Source organism: Saccopteryx bilineata, chromosome 2 (assembly GCF_036850765.1).
Source record: "Saccopteryx bilineata isolate mSacBil1 chromosome 2, mSacBil1_pri_phased_curated, whole genome shotgun sequence".
Lineage (NCBI taxonomy): Eukaryota > Metazoa > Chordata > Mammalia > Chiroptera > Emballonuridae > Saccopteryx > Saccopteryx bilineata.
The window spans coordinates 164,851,563-164,864,576 of NC_089491.1; the positions used below are offsets into that span (position 1 = coordinate 164,851,563).

General features: G+C 38.1%; 1 protein-coding gene across 1 annotated transcript in view; it reads right to left on the reverse strand.

Moving 5' to 3' along the window:
• Nucleotides 1-13,014, reverse strand: part of LEKR1 (leucine, glutamate and lysine rich 1) — a 230,207-nt gene that overhangs the window by 119,595 nt on the left and 97,598 nt on the right. The window lies entirely within an intron of this gene.

Consider the following 13,014-nt stretch of genomic DNA (forward strand, 5'->3'; position numbering starts at 1 on the left):
GGCAACATGACCCAGAAAAGTAAATTTAAATGTACTAGTTAGCATGAGCCGACTGGCTGGCATTTCCAGGAGAGTAAGTAGGATACATCTATACAAATTATGAGGAAAGGTAGGGGTAGAGAGGAATAAAAGAATGCAATGTCTAGAACTAATGAATTTATAGATTTATGGACATAGTATAATATAGCTTAATGATTTTAATAATACTCTGTGCCCTGAAAATGAGACCAGAATTTCATCATAGTAATAAAATTTCATTACTAGCTATTTATATTAAATTTAATAAAAATATGCCTTCACAGCATTATGAAGGTTTAACTGTAGTAATTTTATATAATTTCATGAGAAATGCTGTAGCATGTTATCCTTCAGAATAATTAACAAGTTCTCCCTTCATCAGCCTTTTTAGCACTGCTGCCTTAAACCACACTGTTAAAATATACAAATGCACATAAGAATAATAAAATAGTAAAAAAAATGCACAAACACAATGAATTGAAATGATGAGTAGGTGAAAGTCTGGACAGCCTGCTTGTCCAGAGAGTTCACCTGGTATTCCTTTCCTTGCCTAGGTCATTCTGGGCCACATGATGGGTGTAGTGTGTGATTAGATGTCAAAGAAAGTTGTCTTGGTTTATTGGTCTTGGAGCCATTGCTGCAAAAATAGCAGCCACATGGGCCAATGAAAACCAAAAGTAGAGATCAACAGGACAGAGATGGCAGCAGAGGCAAAATGGCAAGCAAGTGGTCACTGAGAAGTAAAGCAGTATCCTAGAACAGGGCACAGAGACCAGGGCATGTCTTAAAAGATGGGGCTAAGCAGAATCAGGAACGTGGTTTAAGGAGGGAAAAGCAAAATGTCTTCTGTGGGGAAACATTTGTCCAGAAGAAAAAGTGGCATGTAAGACACACCTAGGTCATGAGCACATAGGCTCTGGCACCTTCTTCACTTGTAACTCCTGCTTAAAATAGAAAGCCTGGAGAAATAAATTGGCAGGAACCAAATAAATTGAGGTCTACCATGTTCCAGTAATTACGATACATTACATAATCACAGAACATATTCTAATAGCAGTATTTTTTTCTAAAAATAGCTAAACACATCTAAAAACTTATGGATATACATACATTTGTGTGAGAAAAACTAACACACTAGTACATTAAGCTGGGAAAGAACATTATAATTTTTCTGTAGACCTAAGAACTCTTCCTGGGTATTTGTATAGCCATAAAGGTAGCTGCTTATGACTGAATAAACTGTACTTTCCTCTAACCGTACCCATCTATGTTTAAGTCACAGTGACACTGCAGAGGAGCACATGCTGTCACCTGTTTATCATTTGCCAGAATAATGCTGCTAGGGTTAGCAGGCTGACTCTTGTTAGTGTACACTGCTGCCTGTCTCTAAAATAACTACTGTACTCGTGTCAACATGACTTTTTGTCTGACATTAAAAGAATAAGAATCTGCAGTACAGATTCATTTGTCAAATATATTATAACACATAAAAAAGTACAGCAAGATTTCAAAACTAACAGGAGCTTCAATTTTTCTAATATGAAATTAAGAGAGTAGACTGAAGGGAGGTGAATTAATTCTCTCAAGGCAAACTGCATCTCCATATGGTAATCCTGGTGTCCAATATTCAATCCTATTTTCATCATTAATACAATTTCATGCTTGTCAGTCATGTATCCCAATCTGGAGTTCAGAAACTATGATCTCCACCAGACCAACCTATTCTGGTCATTGTTCCCACCTTGTTCTTTCCCTGTTTCAGCACCACCCATGAAGGAGGTCCACCTAACCTCAAACATTAGGCCTACCATGGCTCCTATGCTGCCCGCCTGGAAATCTATACCATTTCTATCATATGCATACATGTGATCTCCTATTGGACTATAAGTCATTTTAAGCCAGAGGAAATAACTTACTCATTTTTTATTATCTCCATAATTTCTACTACAATATCCTAGAGTTAATAGAAGCTCAATAAATACCTACTGAAGAAGTAAAGGCATTACTGAGCAAGCTTCTACATAGTTCCTGGTGCTACCACTAGTTGCAGATCCTGAATACATGCTTGCCTCAGCTCACCCTTCACTGCAGGGGCAAACATTTTGAGCCCCAGATTGTTTAATGTCAGGTCAGGCAGTAAATACACACATACATAGAAAGCAAACATTTTTAATAGGTTAAGTAAATAGGCCTCTTTATCTAATTTCATCTATTTTATGAAAAATGTGTATAGCACTTCTAAGCCTAATTCAGGACTTGAGTTCTAAAAGTTCAAGGGCTATTCAATAGTAGCTATTTTGAGAGTAAAAACAAAATGCGTCCACACTTGTTAAAATATTCTGCCTTGTTGTATTACTACTTTTTTTCTGAAATTTCTTTTATTGAATAGGTATGCTCTGGGTTAAGAAAACCTAATCAATGAACATTTAAAGTTAAAAATATTGATTCTATAAAGTGATGCTCACTCATTAAAAAAGGGAAATATTTCACTCATACTGCAATTTAATATTCAGCATACTTTGTCAATAAGAAGATATTTAGCAATGCCTTTTTCTAGGAATACTGTTTGTTTTGGACTTTGATTTTAAAACCTAAATTTATTTTAATGTGAAAATCTTTTGAAGTATCTGAATAATGTTATAGAATGTGTATGAAGTTTACTGTGACATCTTAGGACAAGCGGTGCAGGCCACCAGCCATGAAAACTGAGTACATCTAGTACATGGCTGGAGGAAAAAAAGATAAACAACCATTAGAAATGTAGCAATATTTTCCACAGAACTCTATGTAGCCAACATCCAGGAAGCCCTAGAGACTTAGCCAAGAATAAGGTCAGCTAATCGCACCTCTCCTGCCCTTGTAAACGCTGCTTGCTTGCTCAGCCTAGCTAGCCACCCTTTAAAAAGGAGCCATTTTAGAAGCTCGGGGCTGCAGTGTTCCCTTGCGTGGGTTGCCTGCAGTCCCTGCGCAGGTTTGCAATAAAACTTATAAAATTCACTTTGGGTTTGCTGTGGTCTGTCTCCTGAGATGTAACATTTACTATATTTATTAGTTTGCAAGGGCTGCTGTAACAAGGTACGATAGTCTAGAACTTAACTCTGGTGGCTTAACCAATAGAAATTTATTTTCTCACAGTTCTGAAGGCTAGAAGTCTGAGAGCATGGTGTCAGCTGGGTTGGTTTCTTCTGAGGACCATAACGAATAAATGGATCTGTTCCAAACTTCTTGATTTGGCTTATGGGTGATCATCTTCTCCCTGTCTTCTCATCATCTTCCCCTGTATGTGTTTCCAAATTTCCTCTTCTTATAAGGACACTAGTCATACTGGATTAGAGCCCACCCATTTAAATTTCATAATTACTTAAAGGACCTTAACTCCAAATAGAGCTGTAATGTGAGGAACTAGAAATTCAACATATGAATTTAAAGAGGGCACAATTCAGCCATTAGTGGTATATTTTAGACTACTTATTGAAATTTACATTGTAAGTATAAATATGTAAAAATACATAAACATGGGGAGAAGATAAAATGAAACAATGAAACAATTGTGTTAGGACAGAGGAACTCAGAGTTTATTTTACTTCTTATAATAGTGTTTCAAGTTTTGTTTTATATCTACTTCTCAAATGAAGAACTATGCCATGCACAGTAAACTCATAACATCAAGATAGAGCCATACTGATCACAAACAGAAGCTGGGTTTTTTTAAAAGTATTTGTTATTTAAAGTGTTTATAATATTGGCAAAATTCACTGTCACACTAGTTGTGCTTTTTGTTTTTAGAATGTGATATATAATTTGCTAGCTAATGCATGTACAATTATCAGTATTAATCTCATATACTCAATTTCTTTGCCTTGATAAGATTTTTTTCTGCTGTTCTTGGTCCTGTTAGCTTAGTCAAATGAACTTAAAATTATATTAGGTAATTATGTTTTTAGAAAACCTCTGTAACTTTATTGCCAAGGTGTACTGATGTTACCTTCTGTGTTACCATAAACCCACATGACTTTATATAGTTTTATTGCAATAATATATATAAACCTCAGAGACTACATTTAATATAAAGGGATCATAAAATACTGTAGATTTTTAAAAACTTTTTTATTTTGAAATACTTATAGATTTATAAGAAATTGCAAAGAAATGTATAAGGAAATCTGTGACACCATCACTCCACCTCCCCCCATGTTGACATTTTGTATAATTATGGTACACTGTCGAAACCAGGAAACTAACAGTAATACAATCCACAAAGCTAATTCAGATTTTACCAGTTATACACACCCTCATTTGTGTGTATGTGTGTGTTTGCAATTTTATCACATATGAGCTTCATACAACTACCAACACAATCAAAATGCATTGTTCTATCAGCACAAAGCTGCCTCCTGCCACCCTTTCAGAGCCATACCTACTCCTATCTACACCATCCCTAATCCCAGGCAGCCACTAATCTGTTCTCCATCTCTATAATGTTACCTCAATTTTAAAATGGTACATAAATAGACTCATATAATATATAATTTTATTGAGACTGGTTTTTTTCCCTGAGCATAGTTTCCTTGAGCATGTATTAATTTGTTCCCTTTTATTGTTGATTAGTTCCATTGTGTGGATATAGCACAGTTTGTCCTTTATCCATTGAAGGAAATTTGAATTATTTCCACTTTGGGCCATTATGAATAAAGCTGTTATGGGCCCTGGCCGGTTGGCTCAGCGGTAGAGCGTCGGCCTGGCATGCGGGGGACCCGGGTTCGATTCCCGGCCAGGGCACATAGGAGAAGAGCCCATTTGCTTCTCCACCCCCCCTCCTTCCTCTCTGTCTCTCTCTTCCCCTCCCGCAGCCAAGGCTCCATTGGAGCAAAGATGGCCCGGGCGCTGGGCATGGCTCCTTGGCCTCTGCCCCAGGCGCTAGACTGGCTCTGGTCACGGCAGAGCGATGCCCCAGAGGGGCAGAGCATCGCCCCCTGGTGGGCAGAGTGTCGCCCCTGGTGGGCGTGCCGGGTGGATCCTGGTCGGGCGCATGCGGGAGTCTGTCTGACTGTCCCCGTTTCCAGCTTCAGAAAAATACAAAAAATAAAATAAAAAAAATAAATAAAGCTGTTATGAATAATTATGTACAGGTTTTTGTGTGAATATAGGTTTTCATTTTTCTGTGATAAATGCCCAAGTTACAATTGATGAGTTATGTGGTGTTAAAGGAAATTAGAAAATTATTTTCTAGAATGGTTACACCATTTTACATTCTTACCAGCAATGTTGAGTGACCCAGTTTCTCCAATTCTTGCTAACACTTGGTATTGGTCAATTAAAATTTTAGATATTCTAACAGGTGTATAGTAACCTTCCACTATGGTTTTATATATAATTTCTCATTAGCTAATTATGTTGAACATTTTTTGTGTGCTTATTTGCCATCTGTATATCCTCTTCAGTGAAATTTTTGCCCATATATTTTGCCCATTTCCTAAGTGGACTGTTTTATAAAATGTAAAGTTTTCAGTTTTTAAAAATATATTTTAGATACAAGTCCTCATTGAATATATGGTTCGCAAATACTTTCTCCAAATCTGTAACTTGTCTTTTCATCTTCTTAATAGGGTCCTTCACAGAGCAAACTTCTAAATTTTGTTGAGGTACTATTTATCAATTTTTCCTTTTATGAATCATGCTTTTAGTTCAAGTCCAAGAATACAAGATTCCAAAGATTTTCTTGCTTTATAGTTTTATATTATTCATTTAAGTCTGTGATCCATTTTGAGTTAATTTTTGGATAAGGTGTGAGTTTTAGGGCAAGTTCATTTTGTTGTTTTCTTTTGTCTGTTGATATTCAAGCCCTTTGGTACCATTTGTTGAAATGCCAGGCTATCCTTCCTCCATTGAATTGCTTGTGCACCTTTGTCAACGATCAGTTCGGCTAATTTATGTGGGTCTAAATATATATATTTAAATTTTTTTAATTAAAATTAAACATGTATGTATATGCACATCTATTTAAATAATAGGTAAAGAGCATTAATTTTATTTCCTTAGTTAGGGCTACAAGCCACCACAATGAGCCTACAAAGCATAGAGAATAAATGATAATTTAATAGAGCAGAAGGAACATGGACTTTAGAATAAAATAATCACACCTTGATTCCTTATTGTGCTAGGCATATTGTTGTATTGTTGTATGTGCCTATGTGTGTGTGTGTGTGCACGTGCGTGTGTGTGCACACAAGTGTGCATATTTCTTCATTTTACAGATGGGGACAAGAGGCCCAGAGGTTTTTGTGATAGTCATGATGAGAAATTTGGCTCTCTGGCTTTAAAGCCCTGCTCTTAGAATTCCTATATAGCTTTAAGAATTTAAGAATTGAAACCCACAACAATAAAGAGGCCAGCACAGGCTGGTGCAGACACACTCGGTTTGTAAAAGAGCTAAGCTACCAAGAAACCTACAGTCCCTTCCAGGTTCTTCCTGATTTCTACCTCAAGTTGAAATTACTGACTTTGAGTTGGTTTAATGAACTGAAGTAAAAGCTGAATTGGTCAAGACAACACACTAGAAATAAAAAACATTGGTGGAAGGATAGAGCAAAAAAGGACAAAAAATAACCTAATGGACCTGGACAACATTGTGGTGATTTTGAGTAGGGGGTGATGTGGAAAAGTATAGGGGGATAAATGGTATGGGTGAAGATGTGACTTGGGGGTGAACACACCACACAGTGCACAGAGATATGTTGTGGAGCTGGGCACCTGAAACCTGTATGATTATGTTAGCCAGTGTCATCCAAGTAAAATTCAATTAAAAAAAAGAAACATTAACAAGATTAAGAGAGTGAATGTTTAAAATATTCTTCAGCTATAATTCACATTAAGTTCTTATAACTTTTGTAAATAGTTATGAAACTGAAATGAAATTATAACATTTTTAAAGTGTGAAAAAGTTCATTCACTATTTATACCAATGTTGTCCAACAGAGCTATACTGCAAACCACATATGTACTTTAAAATTTTCTAGTGGCCACATTAAAAATATAAAAAGAAAATAAACTTAATTTTAGTAGTGCCCTTTATTTAACACCACATACCCTAAATGTTACTATTTCAATAAGAGACTAGAGCCACATCTAAAGTGCTCAATCGCCACACATGGCTGGTAGCTACCTTATTGGACAGTGTGGGTCTATACACTTCCTAGGCTCTTGGTCATTTTTTTGTATAGATGTGATCATTCCTCAAGATTTACAAAAATTAATCTTTAAAAGCATTGCACTCAGTTTATTTTCTCTGATCTAAATTTAAGATACTGGTTATTTACTTAAAATTCTGTTGTGAAATGGGCATGTTTATATATTTACTAGAGCTGCTGCTAAACTCAAAATGTGTTCAAATGGATCAAAGAAACTGTGAAAAGGCAAGCACTGGCACCTCCGAGCTTTGCACACTCATGCGTGTGTTTATAGAACTGTGCCCCAGGCCTAGGGCTTTGTGCTGATATCTTTGAGTTAGTAAGTAGAGAGCTTTTTAAAAGGAAGAAAAATCCTTACATATAGCATTATTTTCACATACCTTATCTGTGATGGTCACTAAGCTCTTGCTTGGGAACTGAATATCCTGTCCTGTGCATGTCTTTCCATCTCTGAGCTTCTCCAGTCAACACAGTGTGACCTCTGAACAGAGCCCTCCTGCTTCTGATGTAAACGTGATGTGATTTACTATAATGGTAATGTAAAGTTAAGGGCTGAAAACTAATGCCTGTCTCCTCATGTTAGGTAAAATGTAAAATGGAATGTCACTTGTAACTGAAAAGCAAAATGGGCATACACGTTGATTCTCAATTCCACTTTTAGAAATTATGTTAAAAATTTGTACAAGATCATAAAAATGCATTACTGAAGACTTATTTATAAAAGCAAAACTATGATCAACCTAAATGTCCATGAATAAAAAATTGATTAAATAGTTAAAATACATTCTTATAATGAGATACTATGTCAACACATGGTTAGTAGAATGACTATGTTGCCATGATATATTATTAAGTGTGTGTGTGTGTGTGTGTGTACGTATGCATAGAAAAATGTTTAGAAAGTTCTATACTAAATTGAATTTTCCAATAGTAGCTATCTCCATATAATGAGCTTGCACATGATGTCCACTTTCTCCTTGGCACTTCTGTATTTTCTGTGTTTTACACTGAGGCTGTTTTATGTTTATTATCAGAAAAAAATATTTAAAGGTACTTGAATTGGGGAAAATAATCATTAAGTTTTTGTGTTTGCCTCCTTATAAGTTCAATACAACTTTAAAAATCAGCTTGAGAATTTTACTAGTGATAGTAAGCCATGGCTCTCAGGCAAGTTGAGCTCATGAACAAGGCCTCTCCACACCCTTCATGTCCTCTTCCCAGAGTGTCGAAGTAACATCTGAGCATTGTGAGGAACATTTAGAAAATAATCAGAGGTTTACAAAAGGAACATCAATATTATCAGTTATCTTGATATTAAAATTGGGTGTACTTTCACTTCCATTTCACAGTGGTCTCTGAGCACCTACTATGTGAATGGCATAATTCTCTTAAAACATTAGAAATATAGTATTCAGCAAAACAGTGAAAATTCCTGTCATTCAGATTACAGCCTACTAAGAGGAAACAGGCAATAAACACATAAATCAGTAAATGGATAAGATTTCTGACAGCGATAAGTGTTAGCAGAAATGAAACAAAATAGGATAAAGACATGTAAGAGAAGACTACTTTAATAGGGGGGTCAGCAAAGGCCCCTCTGAGGTGATATTTGAACTCAGGCCTAAATCATATGAGAGGGCAACTACTTATTCTGAGAGACCCTTGACCAATCTCCACTTCAGGAGCCTAAAGTGCCTCCCTCTGTCCATATCACACAATCATGGCCACAGGTCACATTCAGTGAGTGAGGGAGATTTTCTGAGGGAAAATATTCCTCCTTGTTTTTCTGTTACTGTGATATATTGCAGTCTCTGTATCCCTAAAAAGTTTACCTAGACTAACAGTCCTAAAGTGGACAGTTGCCTTAAAAAATACCCATAAATAAATTATGGAATAGGGTGATGACGTCAGAGTAATAACGGCGTAGGAAGCGATACCGATAAATCTCCCCCAAAACTCAACAAGATCTTCAACCAGAAACAGAAAAACCTATCCTTGGAGCCTCCAGATGTTTCGCAATACAGCCAACGGTATGATCGAGTGAAAAATTGGCTAAATATATAACCAAACCCTGAAGGAAATAGAAAGTAAGAAATGCTACGCCTTCCTCATTAACCTAAACAGGGCGGCTTTCACTGGAAACTGAGAATATAGAAACTAAGGCGGGCAAAGGGGGTGAATAGATCCAGGCCGTGGCACAAACGGCTGAACCAGGCTGTGGCACGGAGATCCAAGCCGAGAAAAAACTGTTCCTGTGGCAACCCGGGCAATACAGCTAACACTCGCACCAAACCCAGACAAAGAAAGACAAGCAGGGCAGCCATTTTACCCGATCTCCTGGTCGGCGCACGCAGATAGTGGGCGAGAGATTCCTTCCAAAGCCCCGGGAGGCTGCACCCGTGTTACCCCACAGAGAGGCAGAGTCAGAGGTCTTTGTGTGGGCCGAAAGCCTTCAGGCCACCCCAGCACCCTGGGAGAGCCGCACAGAGGGAGGGAGCGAGAACTAATTCCAATGCTGGAACTTTTCCGTACGGGCGGGGTTTTCACTCAGAGGGTGAGGCCGCTGGTCTGATATCCTGGTCTGCTCGTGCAGATAGTGAGCGAGAAATTCCTCCGAGTGCCTCAGCAGTGCCTGCCCATGTTATCCCACAGAAGGTCAGAGTCAGGGGCCTTTGTGTGGGCCAAAAAGCGGAATCTCAGGCCGCCCCAGTGCCCTGAGGGAGCCGCGCACGGGAAGGGAGCAAGAGCTAATTCCAACGCTGGAACTTTTCAGTGCGGGCGGGGGATTTCACTCAGAGGGCAAGACTTCTGGCCTGACATCCTGGTCTGCGTGCATGGAGAGTGGGCAGGAGACACCTCCCAGCACCTCGAGAGTGGGAGCCCGTGTTGTCCCACGGAGGGGCAGAGTCGGGGGCCTTTGTGTGGGCCGAGGGCGGAGTCTCAGGCTGCCCCAGTGCCTTGAAAAAGCTGTACATGGGGACAGAGCGAGAGCCCATTCCAAGGCTGGAACTTTTCAGTGAGGGCAGGCAGTTTTACTAAGAGGGCGAGACTTCCGGCCTGACATCCTGGTCTGCGCGCGCAGATAGTGAGTGAGAGTTTACTCCAAGCGCCCCGGAAGTGGGTGCCCGCCCATGTTACCGGATAGAGTGGCAGAGCCAGAGGTCTTTGAGTGGGCAGAAACCCCGCCTGATTATGCTAGCAGCTCTGACTGACTGAGCCTTACCCAGAGCCCTGCGCTGAGTGGGAATAGAGTGGGGAGTTGCCAGCTCTTTGAGCCTCTTACAATCCAGGCAGAGGCAGCAGCAACCCCATAGCTGGATTATCAGGCTACTAACTGAGGAAGGAAGACTAGGAGAGAGGCTCCAGGAACACAGACTCTCTCACTGTCGGAGCCTATAAATGCTAATGAGCCTCAACTGCCAATGAGACTGAAGCACAATACATGACATCGCCATAGAGACTTATCAACTGCAAACCTCTACCTGAGCATGCCAAAGGGGCAGAACCCAGGGTACAGAGTCACCGACCAGGAAGAGGGAGAGAAAAGCAAAAGCAAGAAGATAACCTCTCAAAATCAAGAATAATCCGCAGACTTTATAACCTATCCCATTTTATTATATTTGTTCGTTTGTTTCTCTTATCTTCATCCTTGGTTTTGTTTTTTTTCTTTCCTCCTCCAATTTGGTCGTTTAACTCTCTAATGGTCTTACTCTCTCCTCTCCTTGAACTACACTACCCATAAGTGTTACATCTCCCATTATCTTTTCTTTCCTCTTCCTTTCTCTCTATGAGCGTTGCACTCCAAAACCCATAACTCTCCCTCTCTCCTCTTTTTTCTTCTTTTAGTGGTTCCCTCTTTTCTCTCTCTCTCTCTCTTTCTTTTCTCCCTCTAGATTAGTTTCTTCCTTTCTCCTTGACGTATCCTCTCATTCAAACCTCAATAACGAACAAATTATCTTATCTGGGACTCAAACTTATGTTTGTGGCATTTTGGGGTTTTTTTACTTCACCTTTTTAAATCACTAGCAGTGCTCCCATGCCTGGGTCTCCATTTTATCAAGCTCTTTTTCCACTAAATACAATAGTAATTTTTTAATTTTCTCTCCATTTTCCTGTTTCCCTCTTATTCCTCTCATCATAACTCTTAGTCAACCAACACCTAAACGAAAATCATTTTATTCTTGATCCAAATTTTTTCATTATTTGCTTCTTGTGGGCCCATACCCCCCTTTTTACTTTTTATTTTATTTTATTTTTTTTTCTTGTCCCTTTATTACTTTTCCCCAATTCAGGCCCTCCATTACAGGCATTGTTTGTTCTATTAAATACAATATAATTCACAGTTCACCACAAGATTTTCTCAAGAAAGAAAGGAGAGAAGAGGAGAGGAGAGGAAAAAAGGAGGGGGGGAATAATTTCTTTCTTTTTAATTTTAATTTTATTTTATTTTTCTTTATTTCATTATTAATTTAAAAAAAACAACTTTTTTATTTTTTATTTTTTTAACTTCTTATTCTTTATTAAATCTCATTAATACTATCAACAAAACCACCCTCAGATGCCATTAAAGAAGAGAAAATAGAATATCATGGATACAAAAGAAAGAGAGGTAACACAGATAGATGAGGAAAAATCTATGGAGAAAAAATTTAATATATTGGAAACCTTGGAGCTAAATGACAGAGAAATCAAGATAGAAATCCTAAAAATACTCAGAGACATACAAGAAAACACAGGAAGGCAATTTAGGGAGCTCAGAAAACAACTCAATGAACAAAAAGAATATATCACCAAGGAAATTGAAACTATAAAAACAAATCAAACAGAGATGAAAAACTCAATTCACGAGCTGAAAAACGAGATAACAAGCTTAGCTAATAGAACAGGCCAGATAGAAGGGAGGATTAGTGAAATAGAAGACAAGCAACTTGAGGGACAACAGAGAGAAGAAGAAAGAGACTCAAATATTTTAAAAAATGAACTAGCCCTACAAGAATTATCTGACTCCATCAGAAAGAATAACGTAAGAATAATAGGTATATCAGAGGGAGAAGAGAGAGAAAATGGAATGGAGAACATGCTCAAACAAATAATAGATGAGAACTTCCCAAGCCTGTGGAAAGAACTAAAGCCTCGAATTAAAAAAGCAAACAGAACACCGAGTTTTCTTAACCTCAACAAACCTACTCCAAGGCACATCATAATGAAATTGGCACAAACCAATGGCAAAGAAAAAATTCTCAAGGAAGCCAGGGAAAAGAAGAATACAACATGTAAAGGAAGGCCCATTAGATTATCATCAGATTTCTCAGCAGAAACTCTACAAGCTAGAAGAGAGTGGACCCCAATATTTAAAGTCCTGAAAGAGAGGAACTTTCAGCCACGAATACTATACCCATCAAAGCTATCCTTCAAATATGAAGGAGAAATAAAAACATTCACAAATACAGAAAAGATGAAGGAATTTATCATCAGAAAACCCCCACTCCAGGAATTACTAAAGGGGGTTCTTCAATCAGATACAAAGAACAAAAAAAAATAAAGCTACAAGTAAAAGCTCCAAGAAGAACACAATAAAACCAAATTTAAACTGTGACAACAACAAAAAGAAAGGGGGGAGAGGATGGAGATTAACACTAGCAAAGGATGATGGAGTGCAAAAGTACTCACAAAATAGTGCACTACAATGAACAGGGTAGGAACCCTTTTCATTACTTAAAGGTAACCACCATTGAAAAAACCACCACAGAAGCACATGAGATAAAAAAGATAGCAACAGAGAAAAGATGTATGGAATACAACCAAATAA